The sequence below is a fragment of the Lissotriton helveticus genome, chromosome 3_1, assembly GCF_964261635.1.
Source record: "Lissotriton helveticus chromosome 3_1, aLisHel1.1, whole genome shotgun sequence".
NCBI classification, from domain to species: Eukaryota; Metazoa; Chordata; class Amphibia; order Caudata; family Salamandridae; genus Lissotriton; species Lissotriton helveticus.
In genome coordinates, this window is record NC_136061.1 from 627,099,093 (window position 1) to 627,114,098 (window position 15,006).

The 15,006-nt window shown below is 51.8% G+C and overlaps 1 protein-coding gene across 1 annotated transcript in view; it reads left to right on the forward strand.

Annotated features, from left to right (window-relative positions):
• DDB1 (damage specific DNA binding protein 1) overlaps positions 1-15,006 on the forward strand; it is a 1,014,306-nt gene that overhangs the window by 739,161 nt on the left and 260,139 nt on the right. The gene's annotated exons all lie outside the window — the stretch shown is intronic.

Sequence of the window (15,006 nt, forward strand, 5' to 3'; positions counted from 1 at the left end):
ATATTAGCCTTGCTACCTCATACCTGTACTATACGTAATATTTTTGCTATGTACATGAACTTGATGATCTACCTACCTACTATGCCCCCTTGTTCCCCTACCCTTCCACCAGCCTGTGTAAAGCGCTCTGTTATCTGCAAAGATCTTGTTCGCGCTATATAAAACTTTCAAAATAAAATAAATAAAAAATGGGTTTTCTCGTTTGGCAATTAAGGTAGACTAACATTGAGTTCTGAATAATGGTGTTCTCTCTGATATTGATTAAAGGTAAAATACACCCTGCATGTGCGGGATAGTGTAACACATTTTGTGAGATAAACATGTTTGCAGGTAATGATTTTTAAAAAAAATGTAATCGGCCAAACTAGTCATAACATTTAACTGAAAATGCTAGACTTCACTCTTCCCAAAGGCTTTATTCTGTGTTTCCACTGAACAAGGTACTCAATGAGAAAGTTGCTTGCTTTGTGTACGTATATGACTAGTTACACCTATTCAGCTTCTTCAAGAGCATTAAGTTAAAGGAGTTATTAATCCTCTCATCAAGTTATATTCAGCTTGCATTAGTCCTGTAGATGACATCAATACCTTCCAAGATGAGCTTACCAGAGGGGCTGCACGGCTGCCAGTTTCCATGCTGCATCTTCCACTAAAACGTCGGTCAGTATTTAGACGCTTCACCAGATGAGTTCCAGAATCCTGTATTTCTTTTCGTTCATGCCACTTTAAACCAGATATGTAGCTTTTTGAGACGCAGGGTTCAATCAAGTCTCACCCAATGCGGCTGCTGTAAAAATATAGACCTCCAGACCAGAACCCTTTGTTTTTAAGAGAGCTATCCAGGAGGTCCCATGCTAATTCAAATTCCTTCATATTGCCACCTGGCAAGGCTTGATGTGCGATTGCATATGAAAAGTTTGTCTCATATCGGCTGTTTTTAACTGTTTTGTTTAGTTATATGACAATTCTCTTTGGGACAATTTATAAAAGATTGAGGACCTTTGATTGCATGCAAATTTGGCCTCCCGTTATTTGACGACCTAACTCAAACTTTTTTCCTGACTGAGAACTTTAAAACATGGGGCTTACCATCATATAATCAATCTCATTTTAACCGAGAACATTATTAAACAGGTATTTTGATGAAGAGATGGAGCATTTGAAGACACGTGGAATCTTTCAAGTCTGGACTTTGAAAGTGAAAGGATTATAATAAGACATCACTACTGGCCTCAGGGAGGGTGACATTTTCCGCTGAAAGTTGATGTCCCTGGCCATAATCCAAGCAGCAGGAAAAACAACCATTCCAAGCAAGTCATCCTATTGGGGAAAGATAAAGTTAACCACCGACTGCAGCTACAGGAAAACATCCAGCTGGAGTACAGCAGTGATTGCTCCCTTCTCCCTCTTTTGTCGGCCACTCTTTTAGGGACATGTATTTGTAATCACTTAGTAGGATAGCAAAATATAACAAAAGACAATTGGGTGCGGAGCATTATTCAAAATGGCTATTTGCTCAGGTTCAAGTTACATCTAACAGCAATCTATTCAGGAAAGTTGTGTCAATAAAAGTCAGACCATGTCAAGAATAAACAGCTTACTCGAAAGGAATTCACTGAAAGTGGTCCCAACTTCCAAAAAAGGTAAAGGGAATTTCTAACCTTTACTTTCTAGTTCGAAAAAGATGGGCCAAACTAGAATTTAAACCCATTTTGGGCTTTAAGACCACAAGCAAAAAGATAGAGAAACATTCTGGATGTTGGCATTGTATTAGTTGTACCCTCATTTCTATCAGAGAGATTGGGCGTGCCTCATTGATCTTCGAAAACCTAATTTCCATAATCCAGTAGCACAAAACCATTGGAAGCTTTGAGGTTTTGAGTTGGCAGCAAACGTTATAATTACAAAGTCCTGCCTTTTATTCTAAAATTGGGTCCAAGAAGGGCTCAATACAGCACATCCTCAGCAGGCCTTTTAGTTATTGCCTTGCTGTCCAACTTCTCCAGTAGCTTAGCCTGCAGGTAGGCCAAACCATCCCAGCCAATCAATTGGGAGAACGGTTCTTCACTCGAAGGCTAAGAATCTAATAGAGACTATTAGTTGTAGATTCCTTACCTTTTGAATTTCCGCCTGGCGTCAGTCTTGATACCGACATTTTTCTTCAGCAGTAGCCCTGTGCTTTGTTAGGTGGCGCCGGGCGGCTCCGCGTCCCTCGTGGGCACCGGGATGACGTTGCCGGACCTACATAGACGCCACGCCGCCTGTGCACGCTGATTTTTTTAACAAACTTTATTGAAGTTTACATAGTCGGTTTCAGTACATCGTGCAGTATTTTGATTACAGTGCATTGATTACAAGTTTTTAATTTCCTTCTTTTCTATCTACCTGGTTTGAAGCAGGTGCCTTAGTGTGCACCTCCTCACAGGTAAGAACATATACTGGTCCTGAGGAATGCTGAGCCGAGTTTGGGCTCGATAGCTGAAACATGTCGACCTTCTTTTTAGGACATTGGGTTCAAATTTACACAACCTTTTGCATGTCCGATTGTTCACTTTGTTTTTAATTGGGTTAGAACTACCCCTTTATTAAAAAGTCTTTTGTTGAGGGAGTAGTCAAGACCCATTTTAACTAGCACTTATTTCTGGTACTACTCACGTACTAACAAACAGGAACCCGATGAAGATGACTGGCTACCTGCCTTGTGTGGGTGCCTGAGGGTTTCTTTTTTCCTCACTATGTGCACATTGCAGTATACACTCCCCGGGTTTTTCATTCATTCACGGGCGGTGGTGGTGGAATAAGTTTCTGACCCCCCTCTTCGCCGATGGAGTTTTTTGTGTTATTAAGGTACTCTTCTGTTGTTTTGGTATTTTGATCAGGATCATAATTCTCCACTTTCCTATATGTCTTACAAAGCAGTTGGGAAAATGCAATGATGTTCATTCCCAGTCTCATAATACTTTCCCTCCCACATGTCAACTCCCAGCCCGTATTTCAGAAGTATCCAATGTGGATCTCCGGTATGTGTCAGAGTCTGGATTAAAGGCCATTTACCCGCAACAGCACCCCCTCACTCCCCACCCCTCAGATATGTCACTGGCAAATAAACCCCATCTTGTAAGTCCTAGTTCTGTCATCTGAGGTCGCACATGTGACCCAAGGTACTTCCGCGAACCCACATAAATAGTGCCAAATGCATCTTGCTACTTCTAGAGTCCCTTTATTTGAGGCCCTGTCAGGCAAGGCAGGTGACTGATCTAACCTATCCCTTCTGGGGGTGCTTCTAGTGGGTCCACCTCTTCACCAGCATCGGGCCCTTGAGCACTACAACTAAAGCTTCCCATGCTCTGACTGTATCTGATGTTTTCTCATTCCCCATTCATTGAGCAATTTGCAACCTGGTTATTCCCTCACATTCCGCCCACTTAATGAGTTCCTTCTTCCACCTGGCTACCCTTGGACCTTGTTTTGCTTTCCAGTGCATGGTAATGTCCCTTTTGGCTAGGAGCAGACCCATGTCAAAAAATTTGCTCGTGTTTTTATTTTTGGACGTGTGTGGAAACCAGTGCAAAAAGCAATATTTGAAGGATGCCACAGTGTCTCTATCAGTGACTTCAGCCAATATCGCAGTCACCTCTTCCCAGTAATTATCCAATCGTGTGCAGTCCCAGAGCATGTGCTTGAAGTCCGTCGTGTCTGAGTGAAACCTGGGGCAGGCCGCAGTATGGGTCCCAAAGTATTTATTAACTTTGTCCGGAGCTGGGTATGCCCTGTGAAATATGTAAAAGTGTACCAACTGGAATCTCGCATTTCTGGTGCTTTTCCAAGCCCCCTCCACCAGCTCACCCCAAGCTTTCTCTGGGATATCTTCACCCCCAAGTCCACCTCCCACTTTAGGCTCAGCTCTGATAGGGAAGTTAAGGCTTCCCTCGTAATTTGCCTGTACAAACAAGTGACCGCTTTTAATGTACCTGCCGCCATCACTACGTATTTACATCCCATCGCCCTTAGCGGTTGGGTGAGCCCCCTTCCCCAGTGTTTTCGTATGGCCGCCGTGAGGGCAGAGTGCAAAAAAAATCCCCCCCCCAGTCAAGTCGGACCTGTCCCGCATGTCATCAAATGGGATCAGAGCGCCCTCCTCGTACAAGTCTCCCATCGTGACTAATCCCTCATCCACCCAATTCGACAGTCGCAGCCAGTTACCCCGTGCGGTAAGGCCTCGCACATAAGTAACAGGATTTCTGGGGCCTAAGGGGCACCCAATTTTGGCTCACCGTAGGTATCTGCACCAGCAGTGTCTAGCTATGTCCAATTCCATGGGAAGGGCCTGGGCTCGGATCGGGAGTCTTAACAGTAGTCGTGATAGGAGCCTCAGAGTCATCGTCTCGGCCATCCTCCACTCCCCGTAATCGCCCCTCTACCCATTTCGTAAGCCATTGGAGCTGTGCTGACAGGTAGTAGGCCTCGAAGTCAGGCACAGCCCATCCCCCTTCCGCTCTCGGTCTCATTATAGCATTTAGTGCCACTCTCTGCCGTCCTGTCCCCCATAAGAACCCAGTGACCAGTGATCTGAGTTGGGCAAAGCAGCGTGGCGGTTTCCAAAGTGGTAGAGTACCAAAGAAGTACAACAGTCTCGGTAGAGTCACCATTATAAGCAAGGCTACTCTGCCTTCTACCGATAGTGGCAAAGTGCTCCAAAAGTCAGTTACTTTTCATGTTCCGTATAGCTCGTCCTATATTGCCCTCTAGGAGATCCCCCTGGTTGTGATCTATTTGGGTGCCCAGGTTTGTGAAGCCTCTATTTTCCCATCGCACTTCCTCATTTTCCTGTGACCCTACTCTGCCGTCTCTCATCGGGAATAAGCAAGATTTCGACCAGTTCACTTTTAGTCCTGCTACTGCGCCCAAGTCCCGAAGTAAGTCCTTCACTCCCTGAAGTACTTCCCTCGAATCTGGCAGGGACATCAGTAGGTCATCCGCATACAACGCATTGTAATGAGTCAGCCTAGCCACTGCAAGGCCTTTATAATGTTGCCCTGTGCGGGCTTGGGCGGCAAGCTTCTCAATTGCAAGGGCGAATAGTAGGGGAGAGAGGGGACATCCCCATTTCATCCCCCTCCTCAACTCACAAGCATCTGATATCAAGTTCCCGGTCTTTACCCGGGCGGTGGAGCCGGAGTATAGTAGCGCAGTCCAGTCTACAAACTTATCGCCTAACCCGCCTCCTTACATGAAATAGTTATTGCCATTCTAGGCTATCGAATGCTTTATGTCTACCACGAAAATAGTCGCCAAGTCCGTCTCATAAGTGCCTGCTCCCAGCACCCACAGTAGTCGAACATCAAGCGCTGTATTTCTGTTGGGGATTAACCCCAATTGGTCCCTGGAATCAGTGTTGTCATGTGTGGGAGTAAACGGGTAGCCAATTTACGGCTGAGGATTTTGTAGTCCAGGTTAAGCATGGAAAGGGGTCGATATACTGTTTTATCCCATGTTTGTTTCCCCGGTTTAAGCAGGGGTATGATAATCGCCTCCGTGGCTGAGACGGGCAGATGTTCCAATTGTATTGCCGCCTTATATAGCTGTACCAATTTGGGGCCTAACAGATCAATATATTTTAGGTAAAATTCAGTTGGTAGGCCATCTGTTTCTGGGGTTTTGTTTCTTGCCATACTCTTAATAGCCCCTCACACTTCCCCAATTTCCACGTCCCTCCCAAGTGTATCTGCTAACTCTTCATCTAACACTGGTAGATCCGGGTCTCGGAGACATCTGTCCATGTCTTCATGTACTAGGCTCACCCTGCTATTATATAACTCAGTGTAGTATTCTAGGAACAAGTCATTTATGCCTTGATGATCATATCTCGCTTAGTCATTTAGATCCCTAATCTCTGCTCTAGTCGTGCCTCTCCTAGCTGGATTGAGCAGCCAGGCCAGTAAGGCTCCCGACTTCACTGTCTCGAAATGGGCTTATAGTCAAAGCAGCGTAGGCGCTCAACCTGTACTGCCACTGATTCTCTAGCCTCCAATAGTTCTCCCTGTTTATCGGCATTCTCAGGCCTTTCCTGTTCTACCTGTTCCTCAAGAGCCTCTGGTCTCAATCACCACGTGGATATTTTGTACCGCACCATGGACCAGTTTAGACAGACCAACTCTTGGTTATGATCAGAGATCGTCCTAGTGAGGTATTCACTGCTGCGTATTCCCTGATGTACATCGGGGGAGCACAGAATTGCATCCAAGCGCACATGCAGTTCATGGAGCGCCGAAAAAAAGGAATAGTCCCGGGTGTCTGGATGCTGGGCTTTCCAAGAGACTACCAACCCCTATTTCTGCTGCCAGTTCTGCTGTACTTCTGCTATTTTATATGTGGGTGCATCAGGAAGCTGGGTGCGAACGGTCAATGGTAACATCCAGAATACAATTAAAGTCCCCTCTCAAAAGTACCGAACCCGTGAGTAGTTGGGCCAACTTCCTAGAAAGTTGTGAAAAGAAAGTGGGCTGATCTGTGTTGGGTGCATAGATACTACCCAGTACTATATCCCTGCCATCTAGCCTTCCAGAGACTACTACATATCTGCCATCGGGATCCGTGATTTGCTGTGTGCACTGGAAAGGTACTTCCGCCCGCACCCATATCAGAGCCCCTCTCGCAGATTTTGAGAAGTTGGTATAGAACACCTGCACTCTACACTGCTGTTGCACTGCCGCTTCCTCCTTTGTCATTATGTGGGTCTCTTGGAGCAATGCTATCTGGAACCCCCTGAGTACCAGATATGCATGTATTTTACGCCGTCTTCTCATCGTGTGCATCCCTCTCACATTCAGCGACAGACATTTCAAGTCTAATGCGGGTCCCATTGTAACGATGAACCCTTTTCCCCGGTAAAATCTGCCCCAGTGACACGCCTGCCCCAACAGTCCAGCTTACGAACCAAACATAACTCCCAACTCCCAACTCCCCCTCCCCAGAACAGGTACTGGTTAAGTAGTCCCCATCCAAACTTTATCTAATTGCAATAACATCCTCTATTGAATAGTGGGGTGGTCGACCAACTGGTCTGGCGTCAAACCCCGGTCCCGCCGCCACCTCCTCTTACCCCCCCTCCCCATCCCCAATAGCTTTTACCAAGCAATTTGGCCCAGTCCAGCAATCTGATGTCCATGTTATGTTGCCGCTCCCAGGTGGGACGATTGTTTGCCCTCTCAAATGTAAGTTACAGCCCGCCCCCGAAGGTTGCCTACTGGACAGTTAGATCGCCATCCTCAGATAATATCATCTGCCGTTTAAGAAGTTATTTTTGGAAGGTCCGTCTCTGAGGTATCCGTTTCGCTAGGAGCCGGCGATCTCCTAGTCGGTCTGCTCTCAATCCATTTTTACTGGAGGAAGGGCTGGAGCTGCTGTGGCTGTCTCTTGCTACCTCCTGCAGCACTCTCCTCCACTTTAGGTTAAGCTCTCTTGGAGATGGGGCTTTGGGCCCTGATTTGTTGCTACTTGGGCTGTTTTGTGATGAGTCTGTTGTAGAGGCACGCCTGACAGGCAATTTCTGCATGTCCAGCCAATCCCAGGCTTCTTGGGGTGTGTTGAAGAGTCGCAGCCCTTCTGGGTCTGCTACTCTGAGCCGCGCAGGGAAGAGCATGGTGTACGGTAGCTGTAGCTGGCGAAGCTTCTTTTTAACAGTCAAGAAGGATGCCCTGTTATGCTGGACTTCTTGGTGAAATCTGGGAAGATCATAACTGCGCTATTGTCTATTTTTAATTCTCTTTTGTGGTGGGCTTGATATGGTCTCTATCCCTGAAGTGTAACAGTCGCGCCACTATTGGTCTTGGGGGGGGGGGGGGGGGGGGTGCGGCTTGGGTGGTCTTGCTGGGACTCCATGAGCTCGTTCCAGTGCATAGAAAGGAGACAACCCCTCTGGAGCCACTTTTGCACTCAGCCAGTCTTCGAGAAACAGAACCGTATTCTCACCATCCGCTCTTTCAGGCACTCCTACCAGACGGATGATGTTTCTCCTGGAATGTCCTTTACTGTCCTCGGCTAGAACTTCCAGCACTTTGACTTTTGTTTCTAAGTCTGCTAGGTTCTTCCGCATCGCAACCATCTGCTTTGGTAGGCCCCCCAGTACCCTCAGATGTTGTCACCCGCCCTTTGAGTTACGATGGTCATCTTTTAATAGTTTCAGATATGTACCTATTGCATCTATTTTCCCTTCCAGACCCTCTCTGGCGGACGTGATCGCCTGCATAATGTTCGCCAGCGTCGGTTTTCTGGGAGCTAATTCTTTGATTTCCAATACCTCTTCCTCATCGTCCGTCTAGGTTCCGATGGCGTCGACAGAGTACATTAAATCCTTGTTTCTTCTGGGTTCTTCCCATGGTCCCACGTACTCACTGGGTTTCCTCTCCCTTGCTCAGGTGGCTCTGGAATTCATTAGGTTGGTCTGCTCTGTTGCGGCTGTCTAACGGACCTGGTGTAGTGCAAATTGCCCTGAGCCATAGGCCTCCTGCGACCTCACCAATCACACCCGTTTACCATCTATTTTTCAGGTTCATTCTCGCTCTCCGTGGGAAGTACACCACTCTTTGGCCAAGGCCAGCGCCTCTCAGGAGCGACCAGCAGTGTGAGGGACACAGAGGAGCACCATGAACTGCTCCTCCTGGAAACCGCCTGGGATGTAAGTTCTTCCTGTATATCTGGAAGACTATCTCCTTTCAGTGTCCCGTTAAGCCCCCTAGTCCGCCATTGCGTAATTGGTCAGCAGCGGTGCTAGTGCCCAAATTCGTTTTTCTGGTAGAGGTGTAGAGCTCTGCAGAATCCTGCTGCTGGGCCTGTTTTGGACATACAGCTGCTGTTTTTCTTGCTAATGAACCTTTCCGTCGGTGCGCAGTTATGTAATGCACTAGTATTTAGTGGTACTTACTACTGACCGGGCGCTTCCTCCCCTCCAGATTTGGCCTCTGCTGCAGTTAGGCCTAGGCCATCACTGCGCATGGTCCAGTAGGCCTCTCTACAATTCTCTTCCCTCCACCGCACCTGCAAAGTCCTGCCTCTGTCCGCGAGGGGCGAACCCTGCCTCTATTGGCTCCTTGGGTTTTCAAGGCACTGATGCAACATCCTAGGGACCAGCACCCCTACAGTTTGCAGGGTCAGCTATTCTCTCATACAGCCGATGTGGGTTGCCCAGGGTCTGCCGCTCGCATTGGCTCTTCTCAGACGCAATCAATCAATCAGTGACACTTATAAAGCGCGCTACATACCCGTAGGGTCTCAAGGCGCTGGGGGGGGGGGGTGCCGTTACTGCTCGAACAGCCAGGTCTTCAGCTTCTTCCTGAAGGAGAGGTGGTCTTGGGTCAGGCGCAGGTCGGACGGGAGGGAGTTCCAGGTCTTGGCGGCCAGGTAGGAGAAGGACCGTCCTCCTGTAGTCGCTCTTCGGATGCGGGGGACGGCGGCGAGGGCGTGGTTGGCTGATCGGAGGTGGCGTTTGGGAGCGTAGAAGTTGACTCGGCTGTTGAGGTAGCTCGGGCCTTGGTCATGTAGGGCTTTGTGTGCGTGGGTGAGGAGGCGGAAGGTGATTCTCTTGTTGACGGGGAGCCAGTGAAGGTCTCTCAGATGTCCGGAGATGTGGCTGGATCGTGGGATGTCGAGGATGAGTCTGGCTGAGGCGTTTTGGATCCGCTGGAGTCTCTTCTGGAGCTTGGCGGTGGTCCCGGCGTAGAGGGCGTTGCCGTAATCCAGTCGGCTGGTGACGAGGGCCTGGGTGACGGTCTTCCTGGTCTCTGAGGGGATCCACCAGAAGATCTTCCGTAGCATGCGTAGGATGTTGAAGCACGCCGAGGAGACGCTGTTGACTTGCCTGGTCATGGAGAGGGAGGAGTCCAGGATGAAGCCCAGGTTTCGTGCATGGTCTGTCGGTTTGGGTGCGGTGCCTAGGGCGGGAGGCCACCAGGAGTCGTCCCAGGCGGAGGGTGAGGAGCCCAGGATGAGGACCTCCGTCTTGTCCGAGTTCAGTTTCAGGCGGCTGGTCGTCATCCACTCGGCTACCTCTTTCATCCCTTCGTGCAGGTTGGCTCTGGCGGCGGCGGGGTCGTTGGTCAGGGAGAGGATCAGCTGGGTGTCGTCGGCGTAGGAGATTATGTTGAGGTGGTGTTTGCGTACGATGGCCGCGAGGGGGCTCATGTAGACGTTGAAGAGGGTGGGGCTCAGGGATGATCCTTGGGGGACGCCGCAGATGACTTCGGAGGCCTCTGACTTGTACGGTGGTAGGCGGACTCGCTGTGTTCTTCCGTCGAGGAAGGAGATGATCCATTCCAGCGCCTTGTCCTGGATTCCGATGTTGCTGAGGCGCCGTACTAGGGTGCGGTGGCAGACCGTGTCGAATGCCGCGGAGAGGTCTAGGAGGATGAGGGCCGCTGTTTCTCCATTGTCCATCAGGGCTCGGATGTCATCGGTGGCGGCGATGAGGGCTGTCTCGGTGCTGTGTTTGGCTCGGAAGCCGGACTGTGAGGGGTCGAGGGATCCGTTCGTCTCGAGGAAGGCGGCCATCTGCTTGTTGACGGTCTTCTCGATGACTTTGGCTGGAAACGGAAGAAGCGAGATGGGGCGGTAATTCTTGAGGTCGGTGGGGTCCGCTGTTGGTTTCTTGAGTAGAGCGCTGAGTTCGGCGTGTTTCCAGCTTTCAGGGAAGATGGCGGTGTCGAAGGAGGTGTTGATGATGTCTCGCAGGTGGGGTGCGATGACAGCGTCGGCCTTGTTGAAGACGTGGTGAGGGCAGGGGTCGGTCGGTGATCCGGAGTGGATGGAGTTCATCGTGCGGATGGTGTCTTCGGTGTTGATCGGGGTCCAGGCGTGGAGGGTGGTGGTGGGGGGGGGTGGCTGGTCGGTCGTGGTGTGCGTTGGTTGGTTGTTGAAACTGCTGTGTATGTCCGTGATCTTGTTGTGGAAGTAAGAGGCGAGGGAGTTGCAGAGGTCTTGCGATGGGGTGATGTCGTTGTTTCCTGCGCTGGGGTTGGAAAGCTCTTTCACGATGTTGAAGAGTTCCTTGCAGTTGTGTGCGTTGTTGTCCAACCGGTCCTTGAATGCTGTTTTCTTGGCGGCGCGGATCAGCTGGTGGTGTTTCCGGGTGGCAAGTTTGTAGGAGGTCCTGTTGTCCGGTGTTGGTTACCTTTTCCAGACTTTCTCGAGGGCTCGGCAGTTCTTCTTGGAGCTCTTGAGTTCGTCGGTGAACCATGGGGCCTTCTTGCTGCCGGGTCTGCTAGGCGGGGTCCTCAGCGGGGCGAGTTCGTCCGCGCAGTTGCTGATCCACTTCGTGAGGTTGTCGGCGGCCTGGCTGGGGTTCGCTGAGCTGGCAGGAGGGTGTTGGCTCAGGGAGGTGGCGAGCTGGTCTGCTGTGATCTTGTTCCAGCTTCTGCGGGCGGTCTGTTGCTGGTGTTGGTGGGTCGTCGTTCTCTTGAAGGTGAAGTGGACGCAGCTGTGGTCCGTCCATTGAAGCTCTGTGGCGTGGCTGAAGTCGATGTCTGTGCTGGATGAGAAGACGGCGTCGAGTGTGTGTCCGGCGAGGTGGGTGGGGGTGGACACCAGTTGCTTGAGTCCCAGGTTGGCGAGGTTGTCGAGCAGGGTGCTGGTGTTGCGGTCGTTGTTGTTCTCCAGGTGGAAGTTGAGGTCTCCCAGGAGGATGTAGTCAGCGGAGGGGAGGGCATGCGGGCTGATGAAGTCGGCGATGTCCTCGCTGAATTGTGTGCGTGGTCCAGGGGGTCGGTAGATCAGTGTGCCTCTGAGGGTGGTGTTCGGGTTGGTGTGGATCTGGAACTGCAGGTGTTCGGCGCTGGTCAGGGTGTTGTCGGTGCTGGTCGTGAGACGGATGGTGCTCCTGTGGACGATGGCGATGCCTCCTCCCATCTGGTTGGCGTTTCGGTCCCTCCGGACGATCTTGTAGCCCTCTGGGATAGCGATGGCGATGTCGGGAGCTGAAGAGGCGTTCATCCAGGTCTCCGTGACGAAGGCAACGTCAGGGGCTGTGGCGTCTAGGAGGTTCCAGAGTTCGATGGCGTGTCTGTGGACGGAGCGGGTGTTGAGCAGGATGCACTTGAGGTGGGTGCTGCTGGAGTTCGACTTGGCGGGTGCTGGTGCGGGGCTGGTCCGGATGCAGGAGAACTTGCAGGCGTGGCAGCTGAAAGGTCCGTGGGTGCGTCTTGGAGTGGCTTGGTGGCATTCTGGGAGTCGGCCGGTGTTGAGAGCGGTGAGGGTGGCGGCTGAGTACGTCAGGCGGGTAGGTCGAGATCCTCGAGGTCCAGGGGTCCTGGCGCTGGTCGCGATCCGGTCGCGGACGGGCGCAGACGGGCTTACCTTTGGCGCGCCTTCGGCGCACAATCGGCGCGCCCGCTGCGCGTGACCGCTGCGCGTTCGCACGGTCGCCATTTAAGGCGAAGTGCGCGGGTGGGCGGAGCAGCTGGGAGGCGGGAGCGGGGAGGGTTACAGAAGACAAAAAAGGGGCGGGGACAAGCGGCGGTGGCGGGAAGGGAGGGCGGGGGGCGGCGCGGTAGGCGGCAAACACGGGGAAAATGCAAATACGATCAAAACAGGCAAACAGGCACAAATTCACGCAAAAAACAGGGGAAAAAGACAGTTAAACCAAGTTAGACAAAGCAAGCACAAAAAACCGTCAAAACAACGGAAAAAACACTCGCAGCGGCGGCAGCCGGCAAACGAGGCAGCAGCGAGGCAGAGGGCAGGCAAGGGGCACACACAGCAGCTGGTGGCCGTGCGGCGCGGGGGTGTCCCACAAGTGGGTCACACTCACCTGCGTCGCACGGTCGCCATTTAAGGCCAAGTGCGCGGGTGGGCGGAGCAGCTGGGAGGCGGGAGCGGGGAGGGTTACAGAAGACAAAAAAGGGGCGGGGACAAGCGGCGGTGGCGGGAAGGGAGGGCGGGGGGCGGCGCGGTAGGCGGCAAACACGGGGAAAATGCAAATACGATCAAAACAGGCAAACAGGCACAAATTCACGCAAAAAACAGGGGAAAAAGACAGTTAAACCAAGTTAGACAAAGCAAGCACAAAAAACCGTCAAAACAACGGAAAAAACACTCGCAGCGGCGGCAGCCGGCAAACGAGGCAGCAGCGAGGCAGAGGGCAGGCAAGGGGCACACACAGCAGCTGGTGGCCGTGCGGCGCGGGGGTGTCCCACAAGTGGAACACACTGCAGGGGGTACCTCTGGAGTCAGGTGGAACCCTTAGAGCTTGTTCCTGTGGCAGTTCAGGCACTTCAGAGACAGCCCTGCGCTCCTCAGGCAGCCTCAGGTACTCACATTGCTGCTCCCGCTTCCTCTCTACTGGGTTGAGTCCTCCGTGCAGGGGCCCCTAAGCTGTGCGGGCGGTAATCCTACTCCACCCCCAGATGTACTCCGCAATTGCTGCTGTACCCTCCGGTCACTCTCTGATCTTTACAGCGCTGCTGCATTTAAAACATTCTTCCTCTCGTTCTGGCCGCCATTTCAGGGCCTTCGCAATTTTGGGCGCCATCTTAACACCGTCTTCCCTTAACATCTTCCGCTTCACAGCAGGCCCGCCACTAGTTCCTCCCTGCCCCCCTCGGCCCACCGTCTTTATCACCACATCCCAGGGCCGTCCGCTGTGCTGGAGGACTTTAGCTGCTGCTGTCACTCACTGCAGCAGTCGCCCTTGCAAGGCACTCATCTCTGCTATCTTGTGTCCGCTGGAGCCCATCCGTCCCGCTTCTATTTCGGAGCTGCTACAGCTTCGCCAGCCTTCATGGAGGTCGTTCTCCCTCACTCCCAGCACCTGGTTTCACTCGGCACTCTAATCCGTACCTCTAGCTGTGTCTGGGCCGCAGGATAATTGAATATAGGGGGAACGGCGGTTGGAGCTCCTCTGCTCGCTTCCGCTCCCATCGGCTGCTGACTGCACGCTGATATCAGTTCTTTCTTTTTCTGCGCCAGCTTAAGCGTAGTTCTGGAGAGGGCTACCCCTAGCCACTTTTAGGCTAACTTTTTTTCAACTTTTTGTCGACTTGTTTTTCGAGACTAACATTCCTGGTGCAGACTCTATAACATCGGTCTGAGGGGGACGGTGTTCAGCTGGTTTACATCTTTCCTAGCTGGCCGCCGACAAACGGTCTGGGTCCCCCCGGGCTCTGCTGAGATGCTGCCATTGGGAGTCGGGGTTCCACAGGGCTCTGTGTTGAGCCCAACTCTTTTTAACATCTTTATGACCCCCTTGGCGGCACTGGCGGAGTCCTATGGGGCCCAGATCGTTTCTTACGCCGATGATACCCAGCTTCTCTTCACATGTAGAAAAGGTGAGGATTTTGATGGAGGGAGCATTCGGGATTGTCTCGGGCGGTGTTCAACTGGTTCCAGCGGAGCAGCCTTAAATGTAACTCCGACAAGTCGGAGGTGCTGTTTTTTGGTTGTGCCGCGGACCCTGATTGGCAGGCATGGTGGCCCACAGATATGTTCCCCCCAGCTCAGGCCTCCCAGGTGGCTAAAAACCTGGGAGTTAAGATCGACAACAATCTGGCGATGAGATCTCAGATTCTCGGCCTCACGGGCTCATGTTTCGGCATCCTTAGGATGCTCCGGAAGTTTCTTCCTCTGCTGACTGAAGAGCACAGGAAAATAACGGTGCAAGCGTTGATTGGCTCCAGATTGGATTATGCCAACGTGCTTTATCTGGGTCTCCCGGATTATTTAGTGCAGCGATTACAGGTCGTGCAGAACTCCGCGGCGCGTGCCATTTTTGGCCTTCACAGGCGAGCCAGAGTGTCGGTCTGTTACAGTCACTCCATTGGCTGCCTATCCGTAAGCGGATTAGTTTCAAGGCACTGACCCTGGCCCATAAAGCGCTTTTTGGTCTCGAGCTAAATATCTCCAATGCAGGCTAGTCCCGGCGACGACGACAGCGTCGATGGTGCATTCAGCACAGATAACCGTCTGTCGACGACGACGGCATCATCGGCTTCCTCCTCGACGACGAGGATGACGCCTTCA